Source organism: Empidonax traillii, unplaced genomic scaffold (assembly GCF_003031625.1).
Source record: "Empidonax traillii isolate 1590-97213 ecotype Southwest subspecies unplaced genomic scaffold, ASM303162v1 scaffold142:size1213974, whole genome shotgun sequence".
NCBI classification, from domain to species: domain Eukaryota; kingdom Metazoa; phylum Chordata; class Aves; order Passeriformes; family Tyrannidae; genus Empidonax; species Empidonax traillii.
Window position 1 is genome coordinate 800,738 of NW_020955335.1, and position 15,505 is coordinate 816,242.

The following is a 15,505-nucleotide window of genomic DNA, read 5'->3' on the forward strand; positions in this document are numbered from 1 at the left end:
GCCAAAGGGATCAAACTCCCGTTCCTTTGTCACTCTTCTACATGCAACATGGATCATTATTAACCAAAACAAAAAAAAAAACCCTAAAACCAACCCTTAAATTTATGTGTTTCAAGGCACGAGCCTCTTTTTAACGTGGAATCAATCTGGCTTTATTTCATGGTTGCAACAGATCCATGGATGCAACGGGTTGGGTACTGCCTCCAGGACTGTCTTAAACTTAATTTAATCAGAAAAGGAGAACCTGTTACGTGTTTGGAGATAAACCCTGCTGCCTATGCAGGGACCAGTGGCTGGCAGCCACAGGCCAAGGACAGCAGCAGCACTGGCCAGGCCAGTGCTGGGAGCTTTGGGAAAGAAAACTCCCTATTAAGATGCTGTCAGTGCCTGGAGCTGTGGCTTGGTGCAGTCAAGCATGTTCTGTGTTTCACATTTCATTTGATATTAGACACTATGTCTGCTATGTGCTTGGTTTCTATTAATGACCTTTGATTTTCTTATCAGCTTTGCTTATTTATTTTTTTTTCTGTAAAACTTTGGATCAGCTTTCTAAGGAAAAACAAAAAATGGTGGAGCTTTTTTTCTCCCTTGCTGACACTGGAACAATGAATATGGATCAGAATTTTAATTTCCTTTTTTTACCACATCCATTTGCTTGATAGAGCAAGCTTGCCAGCCTAGTTTTTACTTTGATAAACCTAATAAGGAAAAAGCACTTTCCACCTCCATATTATTTTATGCCTTGTTTGTGACTTCAGCATCCCTTATACAGGTTTAAAGACAATTTATTCTTTATTGCCCTTGAGTCATTTCGGGAGAGCATTTGTGTTTTTCCCGACATAAAAATGTTCTCCTATAGCGTGATGAATATTAAATAGGTGCTTGGATGAGAATGAATCGGCGTGCTCTGACCTGACAGCTCCATTTATCGCAGCGCGACTGGGCGGGAGCCAAAATGTCAGTGTTGTCCAGCCACGGATGCAGGGCCATGCACCCCAATTTCTGCTTCAAATAACCAATTTCACGAATGGACCCAGATGATGGTGTGAAGTCCCTTCTGTCCCGCTTTGCTAAGGAGTCATTTGCTGGTTTCAGCTCCTCTGCTGCCGCCTGCGTAGAGCGGGGCTGGCCCAGAGTGGCTCTTCCAGCAGGCACGAGGGGAAACATCTGGGTTCGTTTGTGAGGGTGATGTGCTGCTTGTAAGTGAGCCTGATGGTTCTGCTCTTTTGATGTGACCAGGCAAGAGGGATGAGACCCTGCTGTGCCAGCAGCTCCCCAAATCGCTCATTCCTACATGTGAGTGGGCCAGGGATGAGCATCAGAAGGAAGAACAGCTTGGGACCATGCAATACCCTGGGGAGATTCAAAGGCTAAGGCAGGGAGTGGGGGAATCTGCCAATGAGCAGAGGAGGAATTGGTGGGTTCCTTGCAGAGCTGTGCTGTGTTCCTCAGCCCCTTTCCTGGCAATCCATGTGAGGGTGGGCTGTGAGCGCTGTCGGGAAGCATGTGGGGATGAGACGGCTGCAGGCAGGGCTGGAGCCCGTCACCTGCTGGTTCCCCCCTCTGCAGGAGAGCTCAGCTGCTGTGTCATGTGTCCCCCCGTGAATCACCCCTTCCAGACAGGAAAAGGACTGGCTGGGATATTTTCTCCTGCTACCAAGACAACAAGCTGACACCCTCCTACTATTAAGAAGAATTATGTGGAGGTGAAATCCTTTTTCACTCCTATACTCCAAGGACAAGAAATGTCCAAGGAACTGTGAGGTTTAGATTAGGTATTAGGAAAAATTACTTCAACAAAAGGGTGGTCAAGCACTGGAACAGGCTTCCCAGGGAAAGAGTGGAGTCACCATCTTCAGAAGTGTTCAAAAGGCATGAGGATGTGGCACTTGAGTATATGGGTTAATGGGGAACATGGTGTTGCTGGCTTAACAGTTGGACTTCAGGGTCTTGGAGGTCTTTTCAAGCTTCACAATTCTATGATTCTGTGACAGTCCTGGAAGTGTTGCCTTCCCTAACCTGTAATGTGTTTGATCACTCTTCGTTCACAGAGCTGTTGCTGAGATGTGAACTCTCTCATTCCTTGTGGATACATCCAGCTGCTGTCCTTTCTGCATGTAGAGGGGGGAGCAGAAACCCACCTTACACAGCAGCATTTCATACCAGTGCTGGGTGGAACACTGGCATTCACATTCATGAGGTCTTCCAGCAACTTCCAATTCTTCTCTCCCAAATATGTAACATTTTTAACGTTTATAAGAGTTGGTTTGTCTTCAGGATTAAAATGGAGCAAAATGGCAGGGACAGGAAACAACAGCTAATCCCTGACTATGGTGCAGAACTGCTGGTGCTGGTACAGCTCAGGTATTGGCAGTCCTTGTTCCTGCCCATTTCACACTCGCCAGTCCCCACATGGCTCAGCTGGGAGCTGTGCACCAAAGCCCCAGTGTTTGCTGTGTGAGCACTGCTGGGCAGGGTCAGCCCACACACCCTGTGCTGAGTTCATACACAGGCTTCACTGGCAGCTTTCTTTTGTTCCTTTTTCCCTCCAGCACTTTGCAAGTCAAGGATTCCACTGTGGGCATGTTACATATGTAACCTGTGAGCATATTTTTAAGTGTTTGCACAGTCAGAAAGGAAATGCAACTTGTTCTTAATCATTTTCTTTCTCCTTTAGCTCATGGATGGGTTTTGCTGCTCACCTCCCAGATGTACTTAATCTGCTCCAGATGCTCTCACTTCCCTGGGTTACACCTTTTCCAAATCCTGATGCAGGTCCTGTCCCAGTGATGACACAAGCCATGGAATGACTAAAGATGATGGTGTCATTGCAGAGGAGTGGCAGATGCCTGGAGTGGCCTTTCTGTGCTGCAGCTGGTGATGTAGGCGTTGAGGTGATTTGTGCCATGTGGTGCAGGCTGGGTTTATTATTCTTTCCTCTCTAGGTTTTTCTCTGAATGCTACATTCCATGAATTAGTGTTGCATTTGCTTCTGTTCCATTTGGGAACCAGTGGAAGGATGGCTGAGCTAATAGGGTGCAGCACAAGTGCCCTTGATGAGGAAAACATCCTCACGTTTTGAAAACCGCTCTTCCATTTGGGAAGTATTTATTTAAGGAATAGAAAAGTTACTGTATCTGCACTACCTACAAATGCAAGGGGGACAACCAGGTAATTATCTCTTGCTTTAGCCACAATGGCTCTGTAATGTGCAGAACAAATAGCATAAATATGCCCAAACTTACTTTAACTAACACATTCTCTTGATTGAAGTGAAAAGCCTGCCACATAGGGGAAGCTCCTTGGCCACAGTCACAAATGTGACTGTCCCAACCACAATGGCCTGGCCTGCTCTGAGATGTCCTTGTGCTCATCCCTGCCCATTGCCTCGCTCATCTGGCAGTTCTGCATTTCATTTTATGGGAATGAGAGAATTGTCAGTATCCTTAATGATCCACATAAATAAATAATAAATTCTATACAAGTATTAAGCCATAATAGATCTGACAGAGCTAATGTTCTAAGACTCGGACGAATGTTAGCCAGAATAGTGTATATTTCATAGAATCGTTGAATCACAGAATAGTTTGGGTTGGAAGGGCCTTTAAGGATCATCTAGTTCCAACCCCCTGCCATAGGGATTTAGTATGAAAAAAATACACTGCAATAAACCCAGTGTGAATGCAGCAAAGCAAATGAAGATTCATGGTGATTCCCTGCACCAGTCAGGACTACAAAAAAAAGCAGTGGGAAAATATCCACACTCAATAGAGACATATCCTATTCCAATTTGTCAAGGCTGTTAAAGGTAAGAGCAGCTTTGCTGTGCCTCGAGGCCAGGCTGGACTCACACAGAGCCTGTGAGCCTGAGCTTGTTTGTCTGCCCTGATGAATGGCTTGGGTTTATTTTAAAAATTGGCTTCCCAGATCCTCCAGGGACCCTTGAAGATGTCAAGCCCTGGCCCCACTGTGTGTCTCATCACTGTGTGGCTGGGGGATGGGGTGGGTGACAGCAGCCTCCTGGGGAGCACAGGCACAGAGGTGATGACAGAGCAGGCAGTGGAGATGGGGCCAGTGTGGGGTCACCCCAGGGAGCTGTGGAGAAGCCCTAGACCCTGGAGGAGTATTACTGAGAGCAGCAAAAAGGGGGTATTGTCAGGAGCAGGCAGCGAAGTCACCCAGGTGTGATAAGCATCACTAGAATGGTGACAGAGCTCTGCACCACTTGTGGTGCTCTTGATGGGTTGACCTTGGCTGGATGGCAGGTACCCACTAAAGCCACTCTCTCACTTCCCTCTGCATCTAGACAGAGCAGAGAAGGGTTTCATGAGTCAAGAAAAGGCCCAAGACAGACCTGTTACCAATCACTGTCACAGGCAAAACAGACTCACAGTGGGGATATTAATTCGATTTATTACTAACAGATTAGGAGAATGAGAACTAAAATAAATCTTAAAAACACCTTCCCCCACCCCTCTCTCCTTCCCAAGTTCTACCTGCTCCTCCCCCAGTGGCACAGGGAGATGGGGAATGGGAATTAAGGTCAGCTCATCATGGGTTGTTTTCTACCACTGGTCAGGGAGAGGAGTCCTTCCCCTGCTCCTTGTGGGGTCCCTGCCAGAGGGGAAAGTCCTTCACAAACCTCTCCATTGTGAGTCCATCCCACAGGCAACAGTTCTTCAGAAACTTCTGCCACGGGGGTCACTTCTCCATGGGGTGCAGTGCTTCAGGCTGCTCCAACGTGGGTCCCCCACAAGGAAACAAGTCCTACCACGAAAATCTGCTCCAGCATGGGCTTCCCTCTCCACGGGCTGCAGGTCCCTGGCAGGACCCTGCTCCATCTTGGGCCTCCCACAGGGTCACAGCCTCCTTCATGCATCCACCTGCTCCAGCATGGGCTCCTCCATGGGCTGCAGGGGGGTCTCTGCACCTCCCGTGGGCTGCAGGGGCACAGCTCCGGTGCCTGGAGCACCTCCTGCCCCTCCTTCTGCACTGACCGTGGGCTCTGCAGAGTTGTACACATGCTGTCCCTCCACTCTTCTCTGGCTGCAATTTTCATCTGCACAATCACTCATTTTTTGCTTCTTAGATATGTTGTCCCAAAGGCGTCACTGTCGTTCCTGATGGGCTCAGCCTTGGCCAGCGGTGGGTCCGTCCTGGAGCCGGCCGGCATTGGCTCTGCCGGACATGGAGGAAGCTTCCAGCAGCTTCTCACAGGAGCCCTGTAGCCCTCCCTCTACCAAAACCTTGCCACACAAACCCAGTAGAGATTTTAACACCTTTTTCAAGCTGCTGTTTCTTTCTGAAGCACCAGTCTTTGCACATGGCAAGACCAGCCACAGCTGCTGCTGGCAGGTGCTGATTGCCATATCCTGGCATCACTGAGAAGATGGGACCTGCCATCACAATTTAAAATGCATTTTCTCTCTAAACTCTGGCTTTGGGATGCATATGAAGGCATGGAAAAGTCAAAAATGCAGCATTAATTGCATTTAAATCAGTATGGTATATCACAGAAGAGGAGTAAAGCAGGTCCCTTCTCTATTTTCCTGCCCATAAGCTCTTGTAAAGGTGTTTTGCCACCTTGCTGTGATGGCAATAAGCCTTTAACTGAACAAATTGATCCTGAGATACTGGAGTTTGTACCTTGTTTGCTGCCTCCTTTCCTGCTGTTTCCATCCTGGCTCTGGGAAGGCACAAATAATGAATTAACTGCTGGATAAGCCCTGTGCTCCCCTGAGCAATTATTCTGGCTTCTGCCATAGCAGACTCGATTTGTCCTGCAAGAAGTACAATTTTCTGAGAAGTTAGTTCTGGTTCAGGCGCTGGTCATCCGCATCTGTGTGGCACAGGTATTTTTAGGGGGGAGGAGCCAGTTGTGAGTCAAGCTGTCTGACTGGCACCTGAAAAAAGCCCATCTTCAGTGTGCCATGGTGCATTTGGGGATGCAGATGCACTCCCAGCTGTGTGTGGCATTAACTCAATTAGCGGAGAGAGGAACAGCATAAAACGCCCAATGATCTCAAACATCGGGATGTTGTGTTTGAAACCCTTGCTTCCCCACCTCTGGGAGATCAGCACTGATGATTTAGCATGAATTTAAATCTCAAACGTGCAACATTTATTTGCAGAAGGCACTGCAGGCTGGGATTTGAGGTGCTGGTTAGAAAGGTGATTTCCTATACCTGCTTCTGGGCAAGAAATGCCATTAAGGTGGTTACAAAGCAAATCATGCCAAGCAGCTTGTTTGAGCAGCAGCTGGCACGCAGCTGGCAGGCACCTGTAAGCCTTAACACACCTACACACCAGCTGAAAGAGGAAATTGTGGTAGCGACTGGGAGATCCCAGCCTGGAGGTTCTGACTTGCTCAAGGCTTTTCTCCCTGTGTTTTGGCTTCAGGATGCTCAAAACAAGGGGTAAAACGGGGCAGAGTTGGACACAAGCTCCTAATTTTTTGCGTTCATTGGGTTTATGGACCAGAATTTTGTACAACAATGACAGGCTTTGCCCATTTTTCTGTTACAAAGAAATCAGTGGGATGAAGACAGGCTGAGAAAGGTGGGGTTGTTCAGCCTGGAGAAGAGAAGGCTCTGGTGAGGCCTCAGAGCCTTTTCCAGTCCTTAAAGGGGCTACCAGAGAGCTGGAGAGGACAGTTTGGGCAGGTCTTGTGCAAGACCTTTTTTCTCACTCTAGATCAGCCTGTCATTAGCATGAGCAGCATGAAACCCTCAAACCAGCTTGTCCACAGAGTGTTTGACTTGCACAACAGTGGTGGGACCTGTGTGCACAGCCTGAGGATGCCAGTGGCCCTCCCAGACCTGTGCACCAGCTCGGAGCCCTGGGCCTGGCTGGGGATGGGCACTGAGTGGAGTTTGGCTATTGGTCCAAGGTGAGCTGCCTGGAGTTTCCTCAGGCATCACCTGCACGTCAAAGTGTGCCCTGACTGCTAATGGCCTTTCAGGGGAAAATAGGAGAAAAAAATTGTTGGGTATCTTCCCACAGACATCCAGGGTTATGGAGTGCAGAGCAACGGGAAAAGTTCCTTCCCTGGATAGGGATCTTCAGCAGGTGGAATAATCCCAGTTTTTCTGCCCTGGACTGGGTGAGAAACTTGGCAAACTGCCTCTTTGCTGAGTCAGAGGTTTGTTAGAATTTGTACACCAGCTCCATCACTGTAACCAGTTTTCTTCTCTGCATAATGTTTTGATGAGTCAAAATTGCCTGGTGTGTTAAAACAAATGATCTCTGCCCACAGCAGTAACTATCTGCATAATTGGTGTTAATCACTGCTGAAACCTCTGAGCATCTCCAGAATACAACCAACGCCTTGGGTGTGCACACCAATGGTTTGGGTGCACATAACCCATACAGAAATGATGTTCCCAATGTCACACTCTTGTCCAAAAAGCAAAGTCAAATACTGAAAGGCTTTGGCAGTGAGATTTTATGATCTTGTGCCTAATCTTTAAACAGATGCAGAATCACAGTCAGTGTTATAACCTGTTTACTCACTTTGAATATATCATTAAGTGTTTATTGGTACCAAAAGAGCATAATTAAATAGCATGTCAACTGCAAATCAACACTATATTGATGGGGGCTTGTGGCACAGGATATGTGTGAATTTTATTAACGTTGTCATTTCCAGTCCCCAGCATCATAAAGGACTTGGACATTTCCTATTACAGTTGCAGATCTACCTTAACATTGCTAAAGCAATCTCAGTGTGGGAAATTAGGTGTAAACTGAAAAATAATTAAAGGCCTGGTGACAACTTGATAACACTGGATAATTGAAGTGTTGGTGACAAATCTTGAATTCTAATTTTCTCAGTGTAGTTGATACTAGTAATTGAGATCAAAAACATCTTAACTGCTTTTAGGAAAGCTCACTCATATATGTGCCATTTAAGGAGGGGAAGGAAAAGAGATGGAAATCATAGCTCTGGGTTAGGTTTGCAAACAGCTCAGAATTCCACTAAATCCTGCAGATGGAATGTGCCAGAGCCAACCGAGCTGCTTCCCTCCTGTGCTCTTTGAAGAATATCAAACTGCTGTAGATACCTCCAGGAGCCCCTGCAATGTTATACACATATATTTAGGATACACTGCTTAGGGAATACATGAGTGCAAGTGATCAGGGATATTCACTCTGAAAGAGATGGCCACTGCATGGGGGCAAGCATGAGATCTGCAGCACGGACAGGGGCTGTGCAGGGATAGTCCCCGTGGCACGAGCCAGGGGGCACAATTCAGTTCAGAGGGCAGGGATGTCTGGGTTTCTCCAGGGGTGCTTCCTTTGCTTTTGTTTCCTGAAGCAGTTGTGGTCTTGACCCTTTGAGGTTGCTGAAGATGTTTGGTCCTTCATGACTCCTCACACCTGCCTGGTCACCTCCTGGCTCAGCAGTCAGACTCTTTCTGGGGTAAGTAGTTAAAATCTGGCTGGGGGAAAAGGAAATGATTTTAAAATCAATATTCAGGTAAAAATAAATAAACCGCTGAGGTGTGCTACAACGGCACACAATTTAAAACTGGACAATGTCCAGCATTTTGCAGGGTGATAGAAAGTTGCCTGTGCTTGATGTTTTGTGGTAAAAGAACCCCATTTTTTCCTTGAATATCCTGTATATTTATCCACGTGAACATAGGCAATTTTGAAATTACCTCTTTGCTTACAATGATGAAACCAGTCATTGCTGTACATTTTTATTTGTCTAATAAACCTGTACTATGATATTTTGACATAATTTAAAATCCATATTTAAATAAACCTGTTGGAGGCTGTAAGTCACCATCACTGGAGGCATTTAAAAGTTGTGTAAATGTTGCACTTGGGGACATGGTTTAGTGGTGGGCTTGGCAGTGCTGGGTTAATGGTTGGGCTCGATGATCTTTTTCAGTCTGAATGGTTAAATGATCCAAAGAGCTGAAAAGCTGAGCATCTCCCTCACTGCCTTTTTCCCATTGGCGATGTGTGAACAACACAGATGTGTGACAACAGAGCTCCTTCCCCTCCGTATCGTGTCATGGCATTCATCTGTGAGTGTTTATTGATCAGCTCCATCGAGCTGAATTTGACAGTGAGCACAGCATTGTTATCTCATCCGGGAGTGGGGAGCATGTAACTTGTAGGGAAGAGCATTTAGGCTCTGGTTGCATGTTTAGGACTGGAAGCAAATGCCTTATCTCCTCTGATATCTCATCCACTTCTGATCCCTTGTCAATCATCTTAATATCCTTTGTATGCCACCTGACCCCTCATTTGGAAGCTCTTTGAAGCAGGTATTGGCTTTGCTATTCCGTGTTCATTTGGGGTTCCAGCAAAAATCAAACTGTAAATAACAAACAAAAGGAGGTATTTCTGTAGGACTGGGACACTAGAGGATGCTTAAGGAGAGACTACACACCCATCACCTGGCTGCCCTCCCAGAGACTAGGAGATTTGGGGATGAAATAAGGCACAGGCTTTGATCCAAGTGACTGATACTCTCAGAGAGCAAAACCAAGAGCTGTTGGGAGGCCAGGAGGAAAAGGAAGACTTTGCTGAGGTCCTGCAGAAGAGACCAGCAGCTCCTCTGCTGCACGGTGTCCCATCCTCTACAGCAGACCTATGCCCATGCTTACTGAGTTTGCTAAGCATTTCTGTAATTTAAGCAGTCTCTCCTAAGAGCTGCTGCTGGAGCAGATAGGACAGGACCTGGGGCAAGAACATGCCAGCCCTGAGCACGCTGCAGATGGTGCCAGTGCTCCGTGGCAGAACAGGGCCCTGAAGGCATTCCCTGCTGCATTTTGGGGATACCTGCAATGCCAGGGGGAGCTTGGCCCCAGCAGGACCAGCAGCAATTAGGGGTGGAGGGGGCACATCCTGCACATCATCCACTTCAGGGGTGTGGTTCTTGCCACGGTGCAAAGCCAAGGGCACGACGAAGGTGTATTTTCCAGGCACAGGGTTTCCCAGAGTTTGGCTTTGCTGGCTCTGTAGGAGCTGAACGGCACAACGGCAGATTGTAAAGGGACACAAGCCCTGTAACTCTATCAGTTTTGATCAATTTTTCAGTCGAGTTAGTAATACACCAGAGAGTGTGTCAACGTGCTTTATGGAGGTCTGCAAGTGCCTACCATGGCTAATCCATAAAGCTCAAATGGTTTCCTGGAAAACAGACATTTTGTTGTCACCGTGAGGAGACTACTAAGCAGTGAGGAAAAATCACAGGAGGAAAAGCAGGTGGATTCTGCAGAACCTGCTGAAGCTGTTAGGAACACCCTGGTGGGGAAGGTGCACAGCACCTGATGGGCTCCAGGCCTGTAGTATCCAAGAGTTAGAGAGAGCAGGGACAAAGCCACTGCTGCCATCCCAGTGCTCCTTCAACCCCTCTACCCTCTCACCCAGGAAAAGCAGTTGCACTTCTGTTTATGTTTAATGAAACATAGCAGTCAGTTTTCAGCAATTAGAGGAGATGCAATTGAAACCACCAGGCAGTCCCCACTGTCTCTGCCTTCCCAATCCTTAAAATATGGATTGCCATGAACTGGCAGCATTAGCTCCATGTTTCAACATATGGAGTAGGAAAGATATTTCATCACTTAAGTATTTGAATGGTTCTCCCAGTTCTCTCAATTCAATATTATGATAGAAACTTAATTGTCTTCTCTGGTATTTACCAGAACCTTTTTTCTCAGACTCACCAAGACACCCTGAAACCCCCTTTACCTCCCTGCCAACCGCTGAAAGTTTCATTAAATTGCTTTAAAATTAATAATTTTTGTATTTCTTTCAAAGCATCTTCTGTGTTTTGAACCCTGGAGTGCGTTTTGGGTACCTCAACATGCCCCTGAATCTGGAATTTTTACTGTTAAAAATTTGCTAGAAGAGGGTTTTTTTTTTATATGCACCTGACTCCAGGAACATGGAATTAATACAAGCACCAAATACCCTGACACTTAAGGTAAAACAGTAAGAGTGGGTGGTCACTGCAGAAGCCCGAGGTTAGTGGAGGTCAGAGCTGACATTTACTTTATAACTGGAGCCCTCCTCACTCCCTACTCCCATAGCATTGCTTATGCATTGCACGAACTCCTGCAGCCTGTATGTGCTCATGGAATACATCTGTGGAGTGCTTCTGCCCCGGAGAGCAGGGGCTGATCCTGCCTACAACTCCGCCAAACCAATTTTTCTGACTTTATCTCTCTTATTCATAGGAGAACCACGGCTTTTAAAGGAGGAGAAACTAAGGAAAAAAATACCCAGAGGTTTGACTATTGAGCCTGAGGAAATCTCCCGGCTTTTTTCAACAGTAACCATTCCAAAGTATGGACATTTTCAGAGATTACCAGTTTGCTGAATACACTTTTTTCCCCTCACTGTGTTCAATATAAAGTGCTTTTCCTTTCCACAGCCTATAAAAGAAGACTAATCCGCAAACTGAAAGCCAAATCCTTCACTCTTCCCTCCGCTGAGTCTTGGTGCAGGAAATAATATTCAGCAAGCAATAATCGCAGTGTAACGGCTGCCTGAGGCCTGATTCCTTACAGGATGAGAACTCAGCGAGTGATAAGTTTCCAAATGACCTCTGTCAGCTCCTAAAAACAAAAAGCAAAGACAACAGCAGCCCGTGTGAGCGGGAAAGGCCAGCTTGAGCTTAGCATAACGGGATCCATGTGTAACAGAGATCAGAAAAATGTCCTTTCATCCCCATCTAGTGGCTTTTGGTAAAATAAGTCTGTAGTTCTTTCGTTTTGACATAGTCTCCTCTGTTACTGCAATCTGCTGAATGATAGACAATTCATGTTGCTGAACTTGATTAGCCAAAGCTGCTTGGTTTGTTCTATTTTTACAAACATTCCTCAGGTTTGAGAGATGGCAGAACTTACCACCAATGGCAAGGAAACTTTAACCTAACTTACAAAGAAGTGCAAATTTAGTTAAGCATACTCTAAGATTGGGAGAGACCAGAAACATTCACAGAAGAGCAGTCAGAACTACTGTGAAAGGTGAGAGTCTCCCATTGGATTCATTCCCACTGTCCCATCTCTTACTCTCTGTGTTTACCCAGAGAAAAGGTGACTCATCATCTTATTTACTTTCCAGGAAATATTCCAGTTTTGTAACAGACTTTTGCCTGGCAGGATGGCTTCTCCTGGGGTACTTTGGCTGCTACAATTGGTCAGGCCCCTTCCCTTCGGAGGTGGTGTGGTGTCACTTCTGCTGTGATGGCTGGGCCCAGCCTTTCTTCAAGAGGACGTAAGTAAAAGGAATTTAAATTCTGATCCTTCATTTCAGGTGCAATTGAAACGTAATCAGTCACAATAATTCAGGGCTTCTTTTGTGTTACCTGCTCTCTGACTTCTTTATGGCCCATATGGAAGCAGAGCACTGGTGGGTACATGCGTCTGCAGCAGTTTGCATCATTTTGCAACATGTTGTGATTGCTCCAGACTGCTCACCTGTAACTCCTGCATCTGCATACTTACTTGCTTCCAGTTACGGGCTGGTGGGTGAACCCTTCCAAAGCACAGGAGCAACAAATTAGCACACCAGCACTGCTGAGAAGCCTTAACATGAAGCCAATCTCCTGTGACACCAAGCTCCCTGCAGATGCCTCCTCAGCCCTCCCAGCCCTGTGAGGGTTCTTTTTCACAGCCTTCTTACCAAAAAAACCCCTGTTCCCTTTAGTTCATCCTCTTGAACCAGAAAAACTTCTCAAGGAGCAGTCTCCAGACCTTATTACTTGCACTGCTGATTTTGAGCTAGGGACAAAATCTTTTGCTAGCAATTCCTCACATTTTGGTACAGCAGGGTTTGCAGATACCCCTGTTCTGGAGCACTGTGCCTTTTGGAAGTGTTTAATCCTGCTGAGGCTGCACTCCCAGCACATGCTATTGGCAGCTACAGGGAAATTTGAATTCTGAGTGTGTTTTCCTGGCTGAAGACAGGCAAGCTCTTGAGGGGTAAAAGGCACATTTTACCATACCTACCTTTGCTCTCAGAGACATTTTTTTTTTTCTTGAATACTGTATAGTCTGTAGAGCAAAGCTGGTCTTCACCTTGAATAAAAGAGCCTTTTCTGCAGGCAGCCACATCAGACTCTCCCTCTGCCCTCTCCTTGGCTCTGTAATTACAACTACATGAGTTATGACCTCTAGTCAAATGGTTTGAGAAGGGTTGTTTTAAAAGGTCTGGAAGAACCGAACCAGCACCCAGGCTTTAATGAAAAGGCAAGAGGGCTGTGTTAAAAAAAAAAAAAAAATTGATGTTCAGACCCAGATACTTCAGGTTCTTTGGGAGGTCAAATACAAACTTTACTGGAGCCTAGCAGCTCTTGCTTCCAAAGATGGATGGGTTCTGTTTCTGTGATGTTGAGTTTTTTCAGTATTTATCAGAAATCATATTCTTTTTCCTATAGGAAAATATCCTGTGCCCACATATAAAAATCAAATACTGTTGCTCAAACTCCAAGACCTATTGCTTCCCAGATGTTAAATATTTAATAGGATTAAAGCAAAAAAAAAAAAAAAAACTTCTCCTTTAATGAGAAATCTTCTCTTTGACTATCAGGAAAATGGGAGCTACAAAATTTCTGGTTATCTTCCTATTTACCGGAACTTGCTTGACGCAGAATAACATGTTTGCACCAAATATTTCACTTAGGAGAGTAAAGAAACTGCTGGCTGTATTTTGGGAGATATGTCTAGAAAACTGAAAATATATAGCAATGAAAACATTTTCATTAAAAAAAGGGAACACTGCTGCAGAAGGGAAGACCTCTGCTCACAAGAAAATTAGTGACACAAAAAAACTTACAGTTACACAAAAAGAATTTTATTAATTAGTTAATTAATCAGTTGCCCTGGAGCGGAAAGGGTCTCAAAAAATAAACAACTAATCATAGAATTAAAGGCTAGTTTGGGTTGGAAGGGACCTTAAAGACCATCTAGTTCCAACCCCACTGTAAAAATGCCAAGGACCTTCCTGGCATTCATCAGCCTAAAAGTTGTTCATTATTTAGAAGATAAAGTCATTGAAATTTGATTTCTGAATATCCAGGCTTTCCCACCTGGAGATGCAGGTCCAAGCTTGTCATGATGGGATGATGCAGATGGAACACGGAGGGGGCTTGAGGCCATGGGCAGTGCCAGCCTCAGGCACTGCTTGCCCTGGGGAAAGTGAAGAATCTTTTACTGCTGGATCAGCCCAAAACTGACCTCTGCAGCAGCAGCGTGTGGGGATAAACATAGTTTCTTTGTTTTTCTCTCCCTGCAGCCCGGCTCTAGCTTTAGCCAGCACCTCACCGATCAAAACCCAGCTTTTTCGATTTGCACGGCAAACAGAGTTCAGAGCGGATTTAGTCACGAGCTCACCAGAACACCCGAAAACACGGCTTGCAGAGGGTACATCCTCCAAAGCCACCCCGCTGCCAATTCCTGCCAGCGAGGGCAGCTGCCCACAATGTCCCGTTGTTTCCAGCACCGGGGAACAAAGGCTGTTGTTGTAGGCTAATGCCGGCTCAGTTGTGGCATGCGCCTACGTGGGCTCCTGGAGCTGGGAGGGACACAAGGGGACAAGGAGGGGCATCAGTACACCCTGGATCTACAGGGAGGTTTCCAAGGGCTGTGCAGCTCCTGGATGCTGGAGATTTCTCAACAGCTCCTGTTGCTCTGGGGAGGTATGGCTTCCTGCCGGGACCTGCGGGGTGTCCATCCCTGGCGTTGTCATGGGGGAATGGAGGGGTGGCTTAGCTGGGACAAGGCAGAGGTGGCTGGGGGTCATGAGGCAGCTGAGACATTCCAGGTGCATCCACTGGTGCTCAGCTGGTGTCTGGGAGCTGGCACCTCTGGTAGGAATGTTTAGGGATTGAATTGACTGATGTAAAAATCATTGCTCAGATGGTCGAATGGAGCGAAATCTGCACTTTAGATCTAGCAAAGAGGTTCTTGTCTTTCCTCACCTATTCAAAATATTTCAGTAAATATTTGGAATATTTTGGTTGGGAGTAGCAGTGCCGTCATTTCTAGCTTAATGTGCTGCTGCGGACCTACCTTGGGGGGGATAACTTGAATCCATTTGGAAGCCAAATCTAGGCTTAATCAAGGCAGGTCACTTGATGGTGAAGCCTCCCCACTTGAGGTCTCTGATCTTAGGGATCTGTGCTGGGCAGGCAGTGTTTTGGTTAGCTCAGCAAGGGATGAGGCTTTATCTGTCATCTGCTAAATCTATTTTACCCATTACCCTCAGGGGAAGGAAGTTAAGAGAGTCCTAATGCTGCTTTTTCCACAAGAGGACCTCACTTGGAAATAGAAAGTCACTAATCCTTTTTTTTTTTTTACATTTTTGTTATTACATTTTAGGCAAAAGGAGCATCAGTCCTGTGGATGTGGGCAGGGGAAAAGGTGATGCTGGGTGCAGGGGACACTCAGGATGATTTCCTTTATTTGGAACAGTGACCACTGCACCTTCTGCTGTGTCATCCCCTCCTGGGGACCTCCAGCCACCTCTGCCTTCTTGGACA